Genomic DNA, 16,543 nt, shown 5'->3' on the forward strand with positions numbered 1-16,543 from the left:
ATTCAGGTGGACACGGAGGCATCAGGCTGGGGGAAGTTCACACACACCTCCTCTCACTCCAGCATCCGGAACCCCCAAGTTCTAGTTCTCTGATGTTTGGATTAGATCGAATGAGTTGGGCTAGGGGTTCAATTGCCAGAGCAAATAGGAGAGGGGAAAGGGGGCAACCTTGTCTAGTACCTCTCTCAATATTGAAGGGGTCGGATTTAAATCCTGAATAGGAAATATATGCTTTCGGGTGCTGATACAGGGTGGTGATCCAGCTCAGGAAATGTGCACTGAATCCCCATTGATTAAGGATAGAGTGTGAGTGAGAGCCAATAATGGGGTTAAGTCTGGAAGAGAGAATTTTGGCTAGGATCTTGATATCAATGTTAAGGATGGATATCGGTCTATAGTTAGACTAAGATGTATCGTCTGTCTTGGGTTTAGGAATCATGGAGAGGCAGTGAGCGATTCAGTATGGAAATAGTGACCGTTAAGGAGGGAGTTAAAGGCATCAACCATGAGGGGAGATAGTATAGATGTAAAACGTTTGTAGTAGGTGGCTGAAAGGCCATCAATACCCGGGCGTTTACGTAATTTAAATGATTTTATAGCAGTTTGTATTTCTATTTCGGTGATAGGTTTCTCTAGAGTTTCCTGGTGGGATGGGGGAGTGAGGGGAGATGGATGGTAGATAAAAGTGTGGTCAGACGAGATTGGTCAAATATATTTGTATCCTTGTATAATTCAGTTAGTTTTTTATGAAATTCATTAAGAATTTTTAATGGGTTGCTAGTATAGATATCTTTAGTAAGTTTTAAGAGGTTTTGGGTATAATAGGTCTTTTGTAATGCCAAGGCCAGAAAAGTGTCTGGTTTGTTAGCTTTCATATAAAAAGTATGTTTAGATCTACGAAGAGTTTTTTCAGCCGAATCTATCAGGAAAAGGTCAAGTTCCAGTCGTATTTTATCGTAAACAAGTTTATTTGACGGAGAGGGTGTAGTCTGAAAATGTTCCAAAGCTTTATAAAATGCTTCTTCTAGGCGTTTATGAAGTTGTTGTTTTTTCTTATGGTGGTGTGATGCTTGACTGATACAAACCCCTCTGATATAAGATTTGAGAGCTTCTCAACGGGTTAAGGGGTCTGTATCAGTAGCATTGTTGTGGATAAGATAATCCTTTATGGCTTTCTATAATTCTTCTCGATATGTAGAATTTGCCAACAGACTATCATTAATGTACCAAGTACGATGATTAGGTCTTGGAACCAAGGAGCAAAGAGTTGTCACTACTACATTATGGTCTGACCAAATACATGGTATAATATGTGAGTCTAGAATGAGTGCACAGGTACTAACAGGAACAAAAAGATGGTCTATGCGGGAAAATTGTTTATGGGGATGGGAATAAAGAGTGTATTGTCGCTTTGCAGGATTATGTTCTCGCCAGGTATAAAGAAGAGAGTATTGACTTGTGAGTCGCTGGTAGGAATGTTTAGGTGTGGCAGTTGGGGTTGGGGATTTGTCAAGGAATGGGTATAATATTTGGTTTGAGTGACCACCAATTATAAGAGTACCTTGTTTATGTGAATCAACAGCCAAAAAAAGATGGGAAAGAAATGTGGGTTTTTGTTAGGAGCATAATAGGAGACGATCGTAACTTCGCCATCTAATAGTAGTCTGGATAAGATCAGGTATCTACCCTCAGGGTCTTTAAGTTCTTTTTTAGGGGTAAACGGTGTTGTATGGTGGAAAGCAATTGGGACTCCTCTTTTTTTAGTATTGGCCGAAGCAGTATAAACTTGGGGGTATTTGCGACTAAAAAATTGTGATGAAGATTGTGAGATAAAGTGTGTCTTTTGTAGGCAAACCACATGTGCCGATAATTTGGAAAAAAAGTTAAAAGCTTTAGTGCGTTTTGGGGGAGAGTTGAGACGTTGTACATAAGAGTCAATATATTCAGGGAGGACATTGCTTGATACAGACGGGATCTAGTAGAAAGCTACTAGATTTGAAACCAGGGATTTCCTCTCTGGAGGGGAGAAGGTTAGGGAAGGTCAGGTTATTCTGTAAGGTAGGGATATGAGAGGGAATTCAACGGGGGTAGTACAGCATATATAAACACTAATATAATAGGTATTTAAGAGAAGCTACCTGAAAAGGTAAACAGAATATAAAAGAAAAAGTGCTCCAAATTGGAGCGAGTATCCAAGTGGTGGTGATAAATTACCAACCACTGGATATAAATGTTCCAAAGAGCGTCCAAATCAATGTTGGGCACTCGAGGAATGAATGGAGGTGCAGTGGGCTGTCTCCGGGACTACGTCAGCCATTTAACATTTGATTAATAAGAACTGTTTAACCAACGAGTCATAAGTACAGAATAGGTTTAATGTAACTGTTGTATACTATGAGGTAAAGTAGGATAATTCCAAATAATAGTTATAATGTAGAATTATTAAAAGGATATTAAACTAATGAGTAGACAAAGGGTAGTCTCTGCATGTGGACAAAGCCGACCACTACTCATCAATGAGTAACTAACTGTGTTTGTAAGAAAATTGAATTTGAATATTTAGAAATTAAGACTATATTTTCAGGGTATATCTTGTAGGGGTCTAAATATCTACGTCTATAGATTCAATAGGAAAAAAATGGTCAGATAAACTCTATTGAGCCAGGTAGTATTGAATTGAATAACTCAAATGAGAAAAATCTTGTCATTGAGAATCTACATAAGAGATAAATTAGGAATATAGACCCCTTGTAGTGTTACCTCTAGGATGTAATGTATGTTATGTTGAAAGGTTTAAGTTCTATAAAAAGAACAGAAAATAAATGAAAACATAGGTATCACCTATTTAGAATATATCATTCTGTAATGTCTTCTTCTTCAGGTGTGGTGAAGAAAAGAATCCTCTTTTGTGAAGGCTGAACAGGACCTGAGCCACCCGGGGGTCCTGGAGGTTTTGGAGCTGTTGAGAGGATAAAGAGTTCATTCGACGTTTGGGTCCATCTGTTATTGTTGCAGATGTTGACAGGCAGAGTTCTCAAATAGTGGTGAGAAGCTCGTTTGTCGATTTGCAGGTATATAAAGTTCCTTTATAGGAAAAGCGAAGAGAGAAGGGGAAACCCCAACGATAGGATATGTGGTGGTATTGGAGAACTTGCAGGTGTGATTTCATTTATTTGCATTTAATTAGTGTAAATTGAAATAAGTCTTGGAAAATTTGGCATCTATGTCCCTGGAAAATCAAGGATTCTTTATTTCTGGCTGCTGTCATCAATTGTTCCTTTGTGCGAAAATAGTGCATTTTCATTATATCTCTAGGGGGTCCGTCTTCTTTACGTGAAGTTAGGGCTCTGTGAATTCTGTCCATTTCTAGACGTTCGATTGGGATAGATGGAGCAAGTTCTTGAAAGAGTGCTGTTATTGTTGATTGTAGATCCTCAATATCTTCAGGAATACCACAGATTTGCAGATTTGATCTTCTGGCCCTATTCTCAAAATCTTCAAGACGGGTTTGAAGGGTAGTATAATCATCTTTAAGGGATTCCAATTCTTCTGTATGTGTTGAGGGTGTGATGTCAATTTCATCTACCCTCTGTTAGAATAGAGGTGCGTCTGCAAACCTCACAAATCTTACGGGTTAGTTTGTCTGTAATGGCATCTGAGGTGTTCTGTAGTGCCTTATGAAGGACCCTTTCAAATTGGACAAGCAGGTCAGGGCCAATTGGGGAACTTTTCAGGGCAATAGGGGTCATACCTGTATCAAAATCAGGCCCTGTGTTGTTTTTGTGTGCCAGGCTGTGAGGTGAGGTAAGATTGAGCAGCTGCCTTTTTAAATGCGGCTCTTGTTAGCGATTCTTGAGGCTTTGCTGATTTTATTTTTGATTTTCTTCCACTATACATGCCGTCAATATATGTCCACTCACTCTGGGAAGAAATTAGGCACTGTGTGGAGGGTTTAGTTCGGTATGACTCGGTATATTGAGCTGCCGGGTCCCGGTCGGTGCGGAGCTCTAGGCAGACATGTCCTGCTTAGACGGCTTTGACCATGCCCTTCCTCCAATCTGTTACTTTTTAACCACACTCACATACCTTATGCAAATTAACTTGCAGGGATTAAACAAATGAAAGTGTTACTTCACCTACAGCATTCAGTTTAAAACATAGAATATACAAATATATAGTAGAGCACATAGTTAGATCTACTACTTCTTTGTAAAATAAAAGTCCATATGAGATATGGTAACAGCCAGTTTGTTTTTACTCTATGCACTACTAGTAACCATGTTGCTGCCCAGGACATATGCCTCCTTATTCCAGAGGGGTCCAAGGGGAATCCTTTTATTGCTCGCACTTTCTCTCCCCTGATACAGTAGCTCTAATATCAGCATTTGAGAGCTCGCTCCTGTGACGCTGAAGGGGAACAGTAAGAGCTAGGAGTCTCTTAGCAACGTCCTTAGCAATGTAACAGTGCATTGCGCTTGCAGTGTGGTGATGTGTGGTGCTATCCAGTGAAATGCGATATTATACAGACATGCTCCATAATATCACACCTCTGGGTTGCATTGTAGTGAGAACATGAGCACATAGAAAAGAATAGCAGTGACTGGCATCCTTCCAATGCAGCAAACTGCCAATCACTGCTCTAGTGTGAATGGACCTTAAAGCTGATGTGCAACCAACCCAATGAAATTATACTCAAAGTTTGTGTAGCGGTGCCCCCGTGGGGTCGCTGAGTGTAGTAGTCACCTGTCACCCTGAGCGGCCTGGCATTCACTTTCAGTCACACATTCCCAGACAAGGAATAGTCCATCGGCTTGTTTTTGTTGTTTTTATTGAGGGGATTTAACTTGGATGGGGAAAAGGGACATGGGATGCTCAGATAATTGATCTTGTAAGAGGAACAAAACATTGAAATCTATATTGGTAGTCTCTAAAGCTCCATACTCCTCCAGCACATTACTTGAGTTCACTTCACTTTCTCTACTGCACAATCCTAGATCCCTGTCACAGTTAGCACATGGTTAGGCCTCGCTCTGAATAAGTCCCAACTGTTCAATATCCGCCATTTGCTGGCAGGGGTCTGCAGTCCCCTTTAGTGTAGCAACCAATAGCGATGAAAAGAGTACTTTTTGTGCTAACTGAATCTTGGTGGACTACTGGTCCCAGTCAGTCCTGTGCTAGTCCTGCCAACCCTCCTGGCTGCAGCAACTTGTCTCTAACACCAGCGACATCACAGTCTCTCCCTCTGGCTCTACATCCACGCCTGGCATGTCTCTCCCAGAGCTTCCCACTGTGTCTGTCACTCACCGACCCTGGAATGGATCCCTCCTAGTGACTTGCCCAGCAGTGCTCCCCGCTGTCCTCTTCCTGCTCCTCTTCAGTACACCTCGAGATAGGGTTGTATGAAGGGGTTCCTTCCAAGCTCCCAAGCTCCAGGCCCAAGGTCACCCCCCCAGAAAGGGGGACTCCCTCAAAGGCCACGACAGCCCAAAACTCCATCACTCAGTTCTTCCACCCGACAACCCCTCCCACAGCAGGCTGACCATGAGTATGTATAGGAGGCCTGCCCCCTGCCAGTCCTAATTGGGGATTAGTCAGGGCTCTCAGATACACTCCATGCTACTCCAATCCTCTGCCGTGCCTCTTTTCCAAACCTTCTAGAAACAGAGGCACCAGAGAGATGAAGTACATGTCAGTCACCTGCTGCTACTCTAAACCACTCCCAAGCCCCCAGCCCCCAGATCAAAACAAACAGGCCTAGCTCCCAGCTAGGCCTGCCTAAATTTACCTGCACTGGCTCTAAAAAAACACAATAACTACCTCTAGTAACCTACCTAAAGTAGACACTTGGATGCTCAGTTTAGCTTTAAATCTACTAGGTACTCCCCTGACATCAAGAAGAAAGGGTGCAGTGACCTGAACTGTTACTTAAATTATTTATTATTCTCTATCCTGCCACCATCCAGCCATTTATGATCAGAGTGGGGATTGTTTATATGTCTTTAGGACTGCCTTGACACCCCTAGTTTTTTCAGGTAGGAGGTTGATTGTCCACTAATAGAATTTGTTTGCCCAGTCTTTCTTGTCTTCCCCTGAGATAGGCCAGTACTGAGGGTGTTAATACAATGCCTCCATAGGCATAAGTATGCATGTTCTCTGAATGCCAGCACAAAGCTTGTTTCTATAAAGGCACTCTGTTGACAGCCCTGGCGCCAGCCTTCCCCTTTGGGCCGTCAATGATCCAATCATGGGACCCTGTCTGGCAGCTCGATCACTACTGTCAGCGAATGCCTTTAGTCATAGTTCTGATTTATATCAGATGAGAGAATTTTCTTATCCATGACAATAGCTTGTTTATTCTATACTAGCTCAAAATAGGAGAAAAGTTTATTTTGTCACAATAGTAACTAAAGTGTTAAAAGATAGCAGAACATATATCACAGGCGACAAAAACCAGACGCACAAGGGATAAAGCCAATTCACTCTCCAAGTATGTCAAAAACAAAACCATTACCACAAATATAAATGTATTTTAAATGTTTCTTTTTTTTTCTTCATCTGAAAAGGGAGTTGGACAAAGATAAACTTTAGGTTCGTCAAGCAATGATTTATTTTTGTGATCAATCATCATATTTACTATCTAGTTCAAATTTTTTTGTATTTATATATTGGAGACTAATTAAACACATATCATTTTTTTTTAAGACAATAATATCATTTTGTAGTAGTACTGCAATTGTACCACAGTTTTTCTAATTTGCTGTTGTTTAAGGACTTATTAAAATGCATGTTTAAAGTGTAACTAAAGGCAAAACTTTTTTTCATGTTAGCTAGAGTAAGGGAAGGTTATAATTCCCGTCAGGTTTTTTTCCTTCTGTGTCCAATTGGGGAGATTTTTAATAACTGCCTGACCCATAGATAAAACAGGAAGTGAGAGGAAATCTTGTGGTGTCACCAGGGTCACCAGAACTAGTGTCCCCATTGGAAGATTTTTTCATCTAATAATGTTTTTATGTCAACCCAAAATTTAGGATTTTCTTTTACTTTCATGTAGTGTTCACCCTGGAGAGCCACTGAGAATCTGCCCAGGTCCCCCTTGCTAGTACAGAGGGTGCAAGTCACAAGCACAGTCTCACGCACACTGACAGTAATAGCTACATCTAGAGAATGTCTTTTTACTATTTAATGCTGAAGAACTTAAGGAGAGGGGTTTAGGTCACAGGATACTTCAAATGGTAATAGTAATCAATGGGAGGACAAGGTTCTTAGTAGAAATCCTTACATGAGCAGACACACATTACAATCAGGTCTCCCTCACAACCTTTGCCACCCGGCATCCACAGGTAGCTCCTCAGTGAGGGAGGTAAAAAATCCTTCTCCAGACCAGGACTTCAGGAAAGTGCCCTACAGCATAATCCATCAGCAATCTCCTTTCCACCCTCAGTCAAACTCCTGCTAAGATCCAGACTGCAAATCCTGCCTCTGTAGCTATCTCCCATGGGCAGCAGCCACGGGAGAAGTGGAACACTCCCTGGAGAGGAAAAAACACTCTGGAAAAGTCTCCAAAACAGTTATCACCTTCCCAGCCCCTTTCTGGATACTTGCTTCCAGGGATTGTCTGGGGAATAATAAATATTTATATTGGTCATTTGACTCTCCCTGCCCTATTTCCTGGAAGCTTCTTCCAGAAGCAGGTGTGAGGTATCAAACACCCAGCTAGCAAACCCTAACCAGACAAAAAGAATTACTGCTCCACTGATGCAGTGAAGCCAAAACTAAATTTAGCCTAGCAGCCTAACTAGAACAGGGTGCTACATTCACTTTTAATAATAATGCTAAAGGCAAATGGAGAGGGTGAATCTCCCTAACGGGGGCGCACACAACAATAAAAACTAGCAGGTATTCTAATCCCTCTTCACTCTCGCCAAAAGTAATGTTTTCCTTTAGTTACACTTCAACCAAACCTTTTTTTTTTTTTTTTTAATTATGGCCAGAGTAAGGAAGGGTTAACACCCATGGCAGGTTATTTTTTCTGCTGTCATTGAATCATTGGGGATATTTCCCAATACTTGTTTCAGATATGCAACAGGAAGTTTGAGGAAAAGTGAGGAGATTTCCCCTGTTAGACAGTTTTGCCTGGGACAGATGTCCCATTGGAAGATGTCCCCATTGCCTTCTGGGGACAACTCTGGGGTGGAATCCCCAATGGAACAAATTCAGCAATGAAAACTTGACAGATGGTGTAACCCTTTCCCACTCCTACTTCCCCTAAATCTAAACTTAAACCTTCCTCAAATGAAAACTAAAAAAAAAAAGTTTTGCCTATACCTGCAGATACACCTAAGGTGAGCTGTGAGCTGCATGTTGCAGATGTAGCAGCACAAATGACAGAGCTTTCTATTGTAGGTGAGCATAGAAAAAGATATGCAGAGATGAAGTCACATTTTGCTAACCACTAGGCTGGGTCATGTATGGATCATTGTTCCTCCTAGCCAGCAGACTAGGGGTAAGAAGTTCAGCTGACAGAGGGCCAACAAAATTGCCCTAAGATGGCAAAAATGGACTGATTATGATGTCATAATTTTTATTTTGGACATATGCAATGCAGCATGTAGACATTAGCGATGACTGAAACAGCTTAGGTTCAATATGCAGGCCATTCACTGAACCCAGCCTGAAATCCGTGAACCCCAAACATAGCACCCGAACCCCATTAAAGTCTATGGGAGCTGAATCTTGTTGTTTTTTTCCTGGCCTTAATCAAGACCAATTTGTGAACTTTTGGGTAGAAAATGGTATGTAGCTGGGCACTGCCATAACTCACATGTACCAATGCAATGATTGTTTTTAAAAATACCATTCAGTGGGGAGCAGGTTTTTTAATAAAACTTAAAGTGATTGTAGATCTTAGTCATGGAATCTGAGCAAAGCACATACAGTATATCTGTAGTGTTTACTTATCTCTCACCAAAGCTCTAAGTGTAGTTTCTCTCTGGTGCATTGTTCTTTTGTTATCAGCATGAGTCACTTCTGAGAAGATTTCCGACACATGAGATACATTTGTAGGGGGGAGCTCAGCAGACAGCTCATCTATTTAGTGCACAGTTCTGCTGTGTAGAGGGGGGTGTGTGTCTTTCCTCCAATCAGCTCTCACACACTGTAACTGCAGCCTCCCCTATGCTTCTGACAGATGAACAAAGATTTTAACACCTTTCTGTCCTTTTGGAAGGGTGTAGGGAAGAGAGTGCTGCAGATAAACAAGTAAAACCTATGTAGGAGGATTTGTTTAATCTCTGTGTATTATCTGAGGCTGAATCTCTGTGTATTATCTGAGGCTGTTCACTTCAGTGGGTATATGTGAGGGTTTACAACCACTTTAAGGGACAACATTAGAAAAACACACATACTTAGTAGATGCCTAAGGCCGCTTTCACACTTGTGCGACCTGAAAGTCGCACAATTTTGCTGTGATTTTGCAGCGACTTTGTCGTGACTTTCCAGCGACTTTGATGCAACATGAAGCAATGCCTGTGTAATCATGCGGTCTATGGATCTCAAGTCGCATCAAAGTAGGACCAAAGTAGTGCAGGGACTACTTTGAAGTCGCTGTGATTTGATGTCTCACAGATATGAACGGTACTTATTGGAAAATATTGGGCTATGACTTGTCCTGAAACTTGGCAGTCCCAAGTTGCAGGACAAGTCGCACAAGTGTGAAAGGGGCCTTAATCCGCTTGTGAAGTGGTGCGCCTGTAGAATGTACTAAAGCAAAAGTGACATTTAGGAAGAAAAAAGTTTACATTGCCTCTAAGGCTCCTTTCACATGATAAGCCCGCTCGGATCAGCCTGTCCGCTGACACCTATGGGCAGGCGGATGTCAGCGGAGATGTGTCCGCTGACACACGTCTGCCATCCGATTCGCTCAAAACAGACGTATGGCCATACAACTGCCATCCGTCTTGGCGGATCAGATCAGATCTGATGAAAACAGACATGCTGTCCTTTTTTATCCAATCTCCCCATGGAAATCAGCGGGGCTCAGTGAGAAGAGACAGACCTGTCATCCGCCAGCTCAGCAGAGATCAACGGAGCAATCTCCTGCTGAGCTGGCGGACTCCGCTGAGTGGATCCGCCACGTGTGGAAGGGGCCTTAATGACATTTCCTGGCTGCCTTGTTCTGTTTGTAAAAAAAGCAGCCAGGGATTTCCCTCAATCATACCAGAACCCAATCCATACATCCAGCCTGGCAGGTCAGGAAATGGACATACCCAGTCACATGCATGGGGAGGGTGCCTTGCCTGGGGGCCATACCAATCCCATACTTAAGTATGCAGCTTGGCTGACCAGGAAAGGAGCATAACAGGCCACATGCTCTTAACATGGGGAGGTTAAACCTGGCAAAGCATCTTATCTTAACAACCAATGGCATCATCAGCATAACACACAAAGGGTTAATAAAGTCCCATTAGGTGATGAAATAAAGTGTTCATGCTTAAATTGACATCTCCTGTGCAATGGTGTTCAGACTGGGTGCCCCACATAGATGTACACTCACCCTGGATGTTGACCAACTATCGCTAGTATGGTCTAATAGGCATATGAGGTTACCCTTAGGGAGCCTGTTAAAATGAGTCTCTTGCAAGAGTACACCTCATAAATATAGATGGAAATGACAAAGGAAAACCTTCATTGCAAAAAGGCCGTAACACCAGGTTTATTGAATACACAGATTAAAATAGTTCCACTCACACTTAAAAGTGTCTTATAATCCTGGCACCCGGCGTGTGTAGCAGGTAATTGTTAAGGGTAATCGGCCCTGATAAGGAAAGTCACCATTTGCGGTGTTCTGCTCGATTCCTGGGTAGTTTCGTATGGGCGAAAGAGACGCCATGACACGGTGTAACCTTCGACGTTTCAGCCTATCAGAAAGCCATCCTCAGGAAGTGGTCAATCCGCCATGTTTCTTGTGGGCATTTATACCCTTACTACAAATCTGATTGGTTGGTTCAATGTAAACACCTTCTCCTAGCAACTATGAGGTGGGAAGCTGTCATTTAGTGGCAGTGGTGATACCACCACCTTTTTGTGAAAGATATATAAGGACTTCTGCGCTTATTAAATAATAGATGGAGTTGCTGCAAAATCTCTTAGTGATCACAAATCAACCAATAAACATACAGTGAACATATATAAATATAATGATCCTGCGCAAAACCTTAATGAACAATGTGAAACAGTGCCTACTCCAATAAAAAACAATAACGTGTGATAAGACCCATGCACCTGCTAAATGGTCTAGAAACTGAAAAAAATGTGTAAAAAATGAGTGGGTGTGTGGGTATTAAACTCTACAATACAGTTATTACCATATTGAGTGCCAAATGGAATAATATCATGATGAAGAAAATGTGGTCATGGTGAAAAAAATATATATAAACCAATCCCAGCAATAATAATAAATCATGTGAAAAAATGAAAAAAATGAATGAAAAAAGTCCCAGAATAGCAGATAGGGATGATGATGAAAACAGTTCAAAGATCTTCACAATAGAAAAAAGCAGAACGTATCATGTTGACTGTAGTGAACTGACATCCATTCAATGTGCTCACAGAGCCCTTACCTTAAAGGTATAATCAAAATGCCTTAATCCAAATGGATTGTTGCCACAGTTCCACAGCTCCGGATCCGTTCAGAAGGAAGATGACCACTTGAAAGGATGAGCAAGATCAGCCTCACCCCAATGCATGAATCCACATGGAAAAATAAATGGGCTTCCAATAGTGCGTTACCGCAGATAAACCAAGTTTATTAAAAGTTTATTAAAAAATATTGAAATATTAAAAAACTGCTTAAATCTAAGCAATTGGAGCCAAACAAAAGGATGCCAAACGTTCAAACGGCGTTCTAAGCCACCTGATACGTCACTTCCGGTCCGCAATAACAACAATCGATTCATAGTAACATCTTCTGGTAGCGTCAGTTACGTCTATCCTACGCGTTACGTCACGCCCTTGTGACTTCCTCAGGGGTTAATTGAATGACTTCTGGTTTTAGCTGCCAGAGGTTCAGCAGGTGGGTAAACTGGCCATATCTAATGATTTATTTGGCTTGTTTGGTGAAAATTGAAAGTTTGGGTTGAACTCTACATCGACACAAACTCACATCCCATACCTAGTCGATACAATAACTGGCAATAATATAAATATTTTCTGTGACAATATCAGCACACATCGAAACCCTATATGAAGTATTTACAGGAGAACAGTGACAACCACTGCATGGTATACTTATTGAGGGAACCTTCCAGGCACCCAGGAATGAATCGCTAGACCTGACTAAGAGTCATAATTCACTAGTTATCCGCTGCTGGCCTAAATATTGAAGTAACGAGACTGACATGCCTCACTGACATTTTCTAAATATTTATAAATCAAAGAAATATGTTTAGCTCCCTGGTGTCACCTCTGGGTTCTCTCGTGATGCATAGATGTGGTAGCAGACGCATCTGATTACAGGGAATGCCGACCTGTATTTCCATTAAAGGAAAAAGTTTGTCTTTGTCAGAAAACAGGGACAACCTTGTTGTTACAGCAACCAGAGATCCAAAACAATGGGAGCGAGAGAAATGTGTGCTAAAAGCACTGAAACAGATAATTATAACAATTATTGTTATGAAATGAAATTTTAAGTAAAATATAGGATCACTTGAAGTTGTTATGGCAACCAATGTTCAGACGGAAACTGCAGTTGTGAAAATATTCCTACTCTCATTTTTTATTTTTTTTTTTGGTTCACCTCCCTCTTCTTTGTTTCATGTGTAGGAACTTAAATAACTCAGTGCTAAAATTAGACCTTGTTAATTTTAATTAACTGGATATATATCTTATCCTATAATCCTTTACTACCTAGATATATTTTCTCATTAGCAGAAAATTGCAAACAGCCTGTGTCTACTAAAAACCAGCCACCATTACGAAATCATTACGAAATCAGCCAATATATTTCGAATGCAATTTATCAATGAATGGGAATCGCAATGAGAAATGTGATGCAGTAATCTATTAAAGGCTAGCAATGGTTATATAAAAAAATGACTTGGCAAAAGGCCAAAACCTTTGTGTGCCAAATGCACCGAGCTCTTCAGGTCTTATCAACACAGTCTGTGCTCATTAATAACAATAGTGGTATTGGCTAACTTAACCCTTCCGCACAATGTTATGATTCTATTGTGAGTTGACCTTTACATGAGATACGGAGACTAGAAATGTCAAATCTTTTTTTTTCCTCTGTAACTTTCATTGATATTTACTGTAGCATACATATCCGATAGACATTACTGAAGCCTCATTAATAAAAGTCATCTCTTTTTATTTAAAATACCATTATTGTGATTTGAAATCACTAATTTATAATTGAAAGATGGTAAAATGACAGGTATTAACTTCATTTTTAGGTCATTCTGAAAATAAAATGGAAACTAGAGAAAAACACAAAGCTGTCACTACCTTGAATAGATAAATGTTGTGTAAAGGATGGATTGTACAGTGCCCACATCTATGCATGATGGAAGTGTAGCCTATATTCATTACTTAGTTATATGTTGCTGTTTCACGCAAGCCAAAGCAAAGGTTTACTTGAATAGGTTAACAGAAATACCCACTAAGGCAGGCCATACACAGTGCAAATTTCTTTCCTGCAACCGCTGGTTGCAGGAAAGAAACTTGCATGATTCCCCCATCAACAGAGACAGTGCTGAGAGTTGAATCGACTATTGCCTTCTTCTGGCGGGGGAAGCCATCCCCACCGGGAGAAGATAGTGATTATCGCTAGTGGCTATAGCAGCTGCAATCAATGATCGCAAGAGAATACTACAGGCTGGTTGTACCCAAGTTGATCAATCAATGAACTTGGTACACTCAGCCTGCCCATTAATGGTTTGAATCTCTGATGGTTCCTGCTGAGATTCAAACCGTGTATGGCTGGCCTAAGGTGGCTTTAAAACTTTATTTCATCTGAATAGCAAATAGCGTTTTTTTTATCCATTTTTTTTTCATTGGCTTAAGAAACCCTGTCGTCAACCTAACAAAAAAAAAAAAAAAGCATGTAAAACAAAGGAAAATCAAGTATTTTAAATCCTTACTTGCAGCATTTTCCCTTTCCAGGTTTTTTTTTTTTTTTATTATTTACTTGCAATATGCCTTCAAAATTGCTAGCGAATTTGACTACGCCAGCAAGAGCTGATTCTTTGGCACAACTATAGTTCCTTCTCTCTCCTGCCAGTACAAAGTCCTCTCCTCTTCTGGAAGTGACTAATTGCTGTGTTTGCTGGCCAAGATACTCCGGCTCACCCTCCTACATAACCTTTCATGTGGCTACTGGGAAGGATTAAAGGGAAAAGCTATAAAGTGCCTTTGGATTGACAACTCTGAGTTTGCTGGTATGCTGATATCCCATCCAAGATGGTGGCGCCCAACAACAGTCCGAAAGCTTTTGGATGTCAAAACAAGGGAGGCTTTTACAATAAAAATCAGATGTCCAATATCAGGTCTTGGCTGGAATTCTACTGTAAAAGTACTCTCCAATTAAACATGTAACTTATATTGGCAGGGGGTGCAGAAACTCATCTAGTTCAACCAATAGAAAAAAATACAAATAGAAAAACTCCATATACACAATTCTATACCCACAGTTGATCCAAAGGAAAGCAAAAAATAACCCCAATTTGTTCCAGCAGGGGAAAAAAAAACCTTACTAATTCCCCTAAGAGCCAATTGGATATTTCCTGGATCAACTACCTCTGGTGTTATTACTCATAAATACAGGCATACCCCACTTTTACGTACGAAATGGGGTTTATTTACTAAAGCTAGAAAGTGCAAAATCAGGCTCACTTCTGCATAGAAACCAATGAGCTTCCAGGTTTTATTACCAAAGCTTAATTGAACAAGCTGGGGTTAGAAGCTCATTGGTTTCTATGCAGAAGTGAGCCTGATTTTGCACTTTCCAGCTGTAGTAAATAAACCCCATTGTGTACTTAAAAGTGGGGTATGCCTGTATTAGTATGCAGTTATATTTTCCTATATTTAGGAAAATACCCAGGCCTTTTTGAAACAATCTGACACGTTCTTGAGGTATTCTACTACAAATTTTCACAGCTCTTACTGTGAAGAACCCTTTTCGAAATTGGAGGTTAAATCTCTTTTCCTCCAGATGTAAAGAGTGCATCCTTGTCCTCTGTGATGAACTTAAGTGAATCACTCAACACCAAGTTCACTATATGGACCACATACTGTATGTATTTATACATGGTGAGCATATCTCCCCTTAATCGCCTCTTCTTAAGAGAGAATAAATTCAGTTCCTCTAATCTTTCCTCATAGCTGAGCTCCTTCATGCCTTTTATCAGTTTGGTTGCTCTTCTCTGCGCTTTCTCCAGTTCCCCGATATCCTTTTTGTGAACTGGTGCCCAAAACTGAACTGCATTTTCTAGATGAGGTCTTACTAATGCTTTGTACAGGGGCAAAATGATGTCTCTCTCTCTGGAGTCTATCAAGGTTGCCAATCTCCCACAACTTTTTTTTACTGCCAAAGCATGGAAAATTTACTGACAGAGCACATTTTTCTGAAAACTTGAAAAAGTCAGAAACTATTGGAAACTAAAACAATCAATATTTAAAAACAGTATAAACACAATCTGTAAACACTGGCAATACCCATAACAAGTAATTTGCCTGGTATACCCTTAAAAAATCAATATGGCAAAATACCTGCCACCCTGGGATACAGTTGAAAAAAACTGTTCTGCTAGGCATATCATGGAGATCAATGGGCATGACCAGATTGCACCTAACAGTGGGAGTGACTTAAAAAAGGATGATGAAATAAAACCACCCCTTGACCGTCTACCTCTAAATGAACATAGCGGCTGCTTAGGTGGGCAATTTTGACTCGACGTGTCAGGCTTCACAGTCAGCACCACCTGTTAAATTTGGCCATTGAAGTCAATGTGTGAAAGGACCTTTGTGGTGAAAGGTTTACTTTTAGCCACAAAGGACTTGTTCTGACTCTCATACACTCCATTTATTTTGTAGATATACAGCTTGGTTTGAGACTGCATCCCAGTGGTGGTCAATTGATGAGATTGTGGTGGCTTCAATTGCAGCCCCTGACACACCAAAGGTTCTGCATATTATTTAGTTCTGGGCATACTATAAGAGATGGTCAGAGACTGTAGACAGATTACAGGAGAATGTCAGAGACTGTGTATATGATAATAGAAACTGCAGGCATGATACAGAAAATGGTCAAAGACTGTATACATGATACAAGAGATGACCAGAGACTGCAGACATGATACAAGAGATGGTCAGAGACACCAGACATGATACAAGAGATAGCCAAAGACTGCAAACATGTTAGAGATTGCCAGAGATGGCAGACAGACAACAGGAGATGGTCAAAGACTGCAGACAGGCAACAGGAGATGGTCAAAGACTGCAGACATGATACAAGAAATGGCCGGAGACTGCAGATATATTCCAGAAT

The sequence above is a fragment of the Aquarana catesbeiana genome, linkage group LG02 (assembly GCF_042186555.1).
Source record: "Aquarana catesbeiana isolate 2022-GZ linkage group LG02, ASM4218655v1, whole genome shotgun sequence".
Classification (NCBI taxonomy): Eukaryota; Metazoa; Chordata; class Amphibia; order Anura; family Ranidae; genus Aquarana; species Aquarana catesbeiana.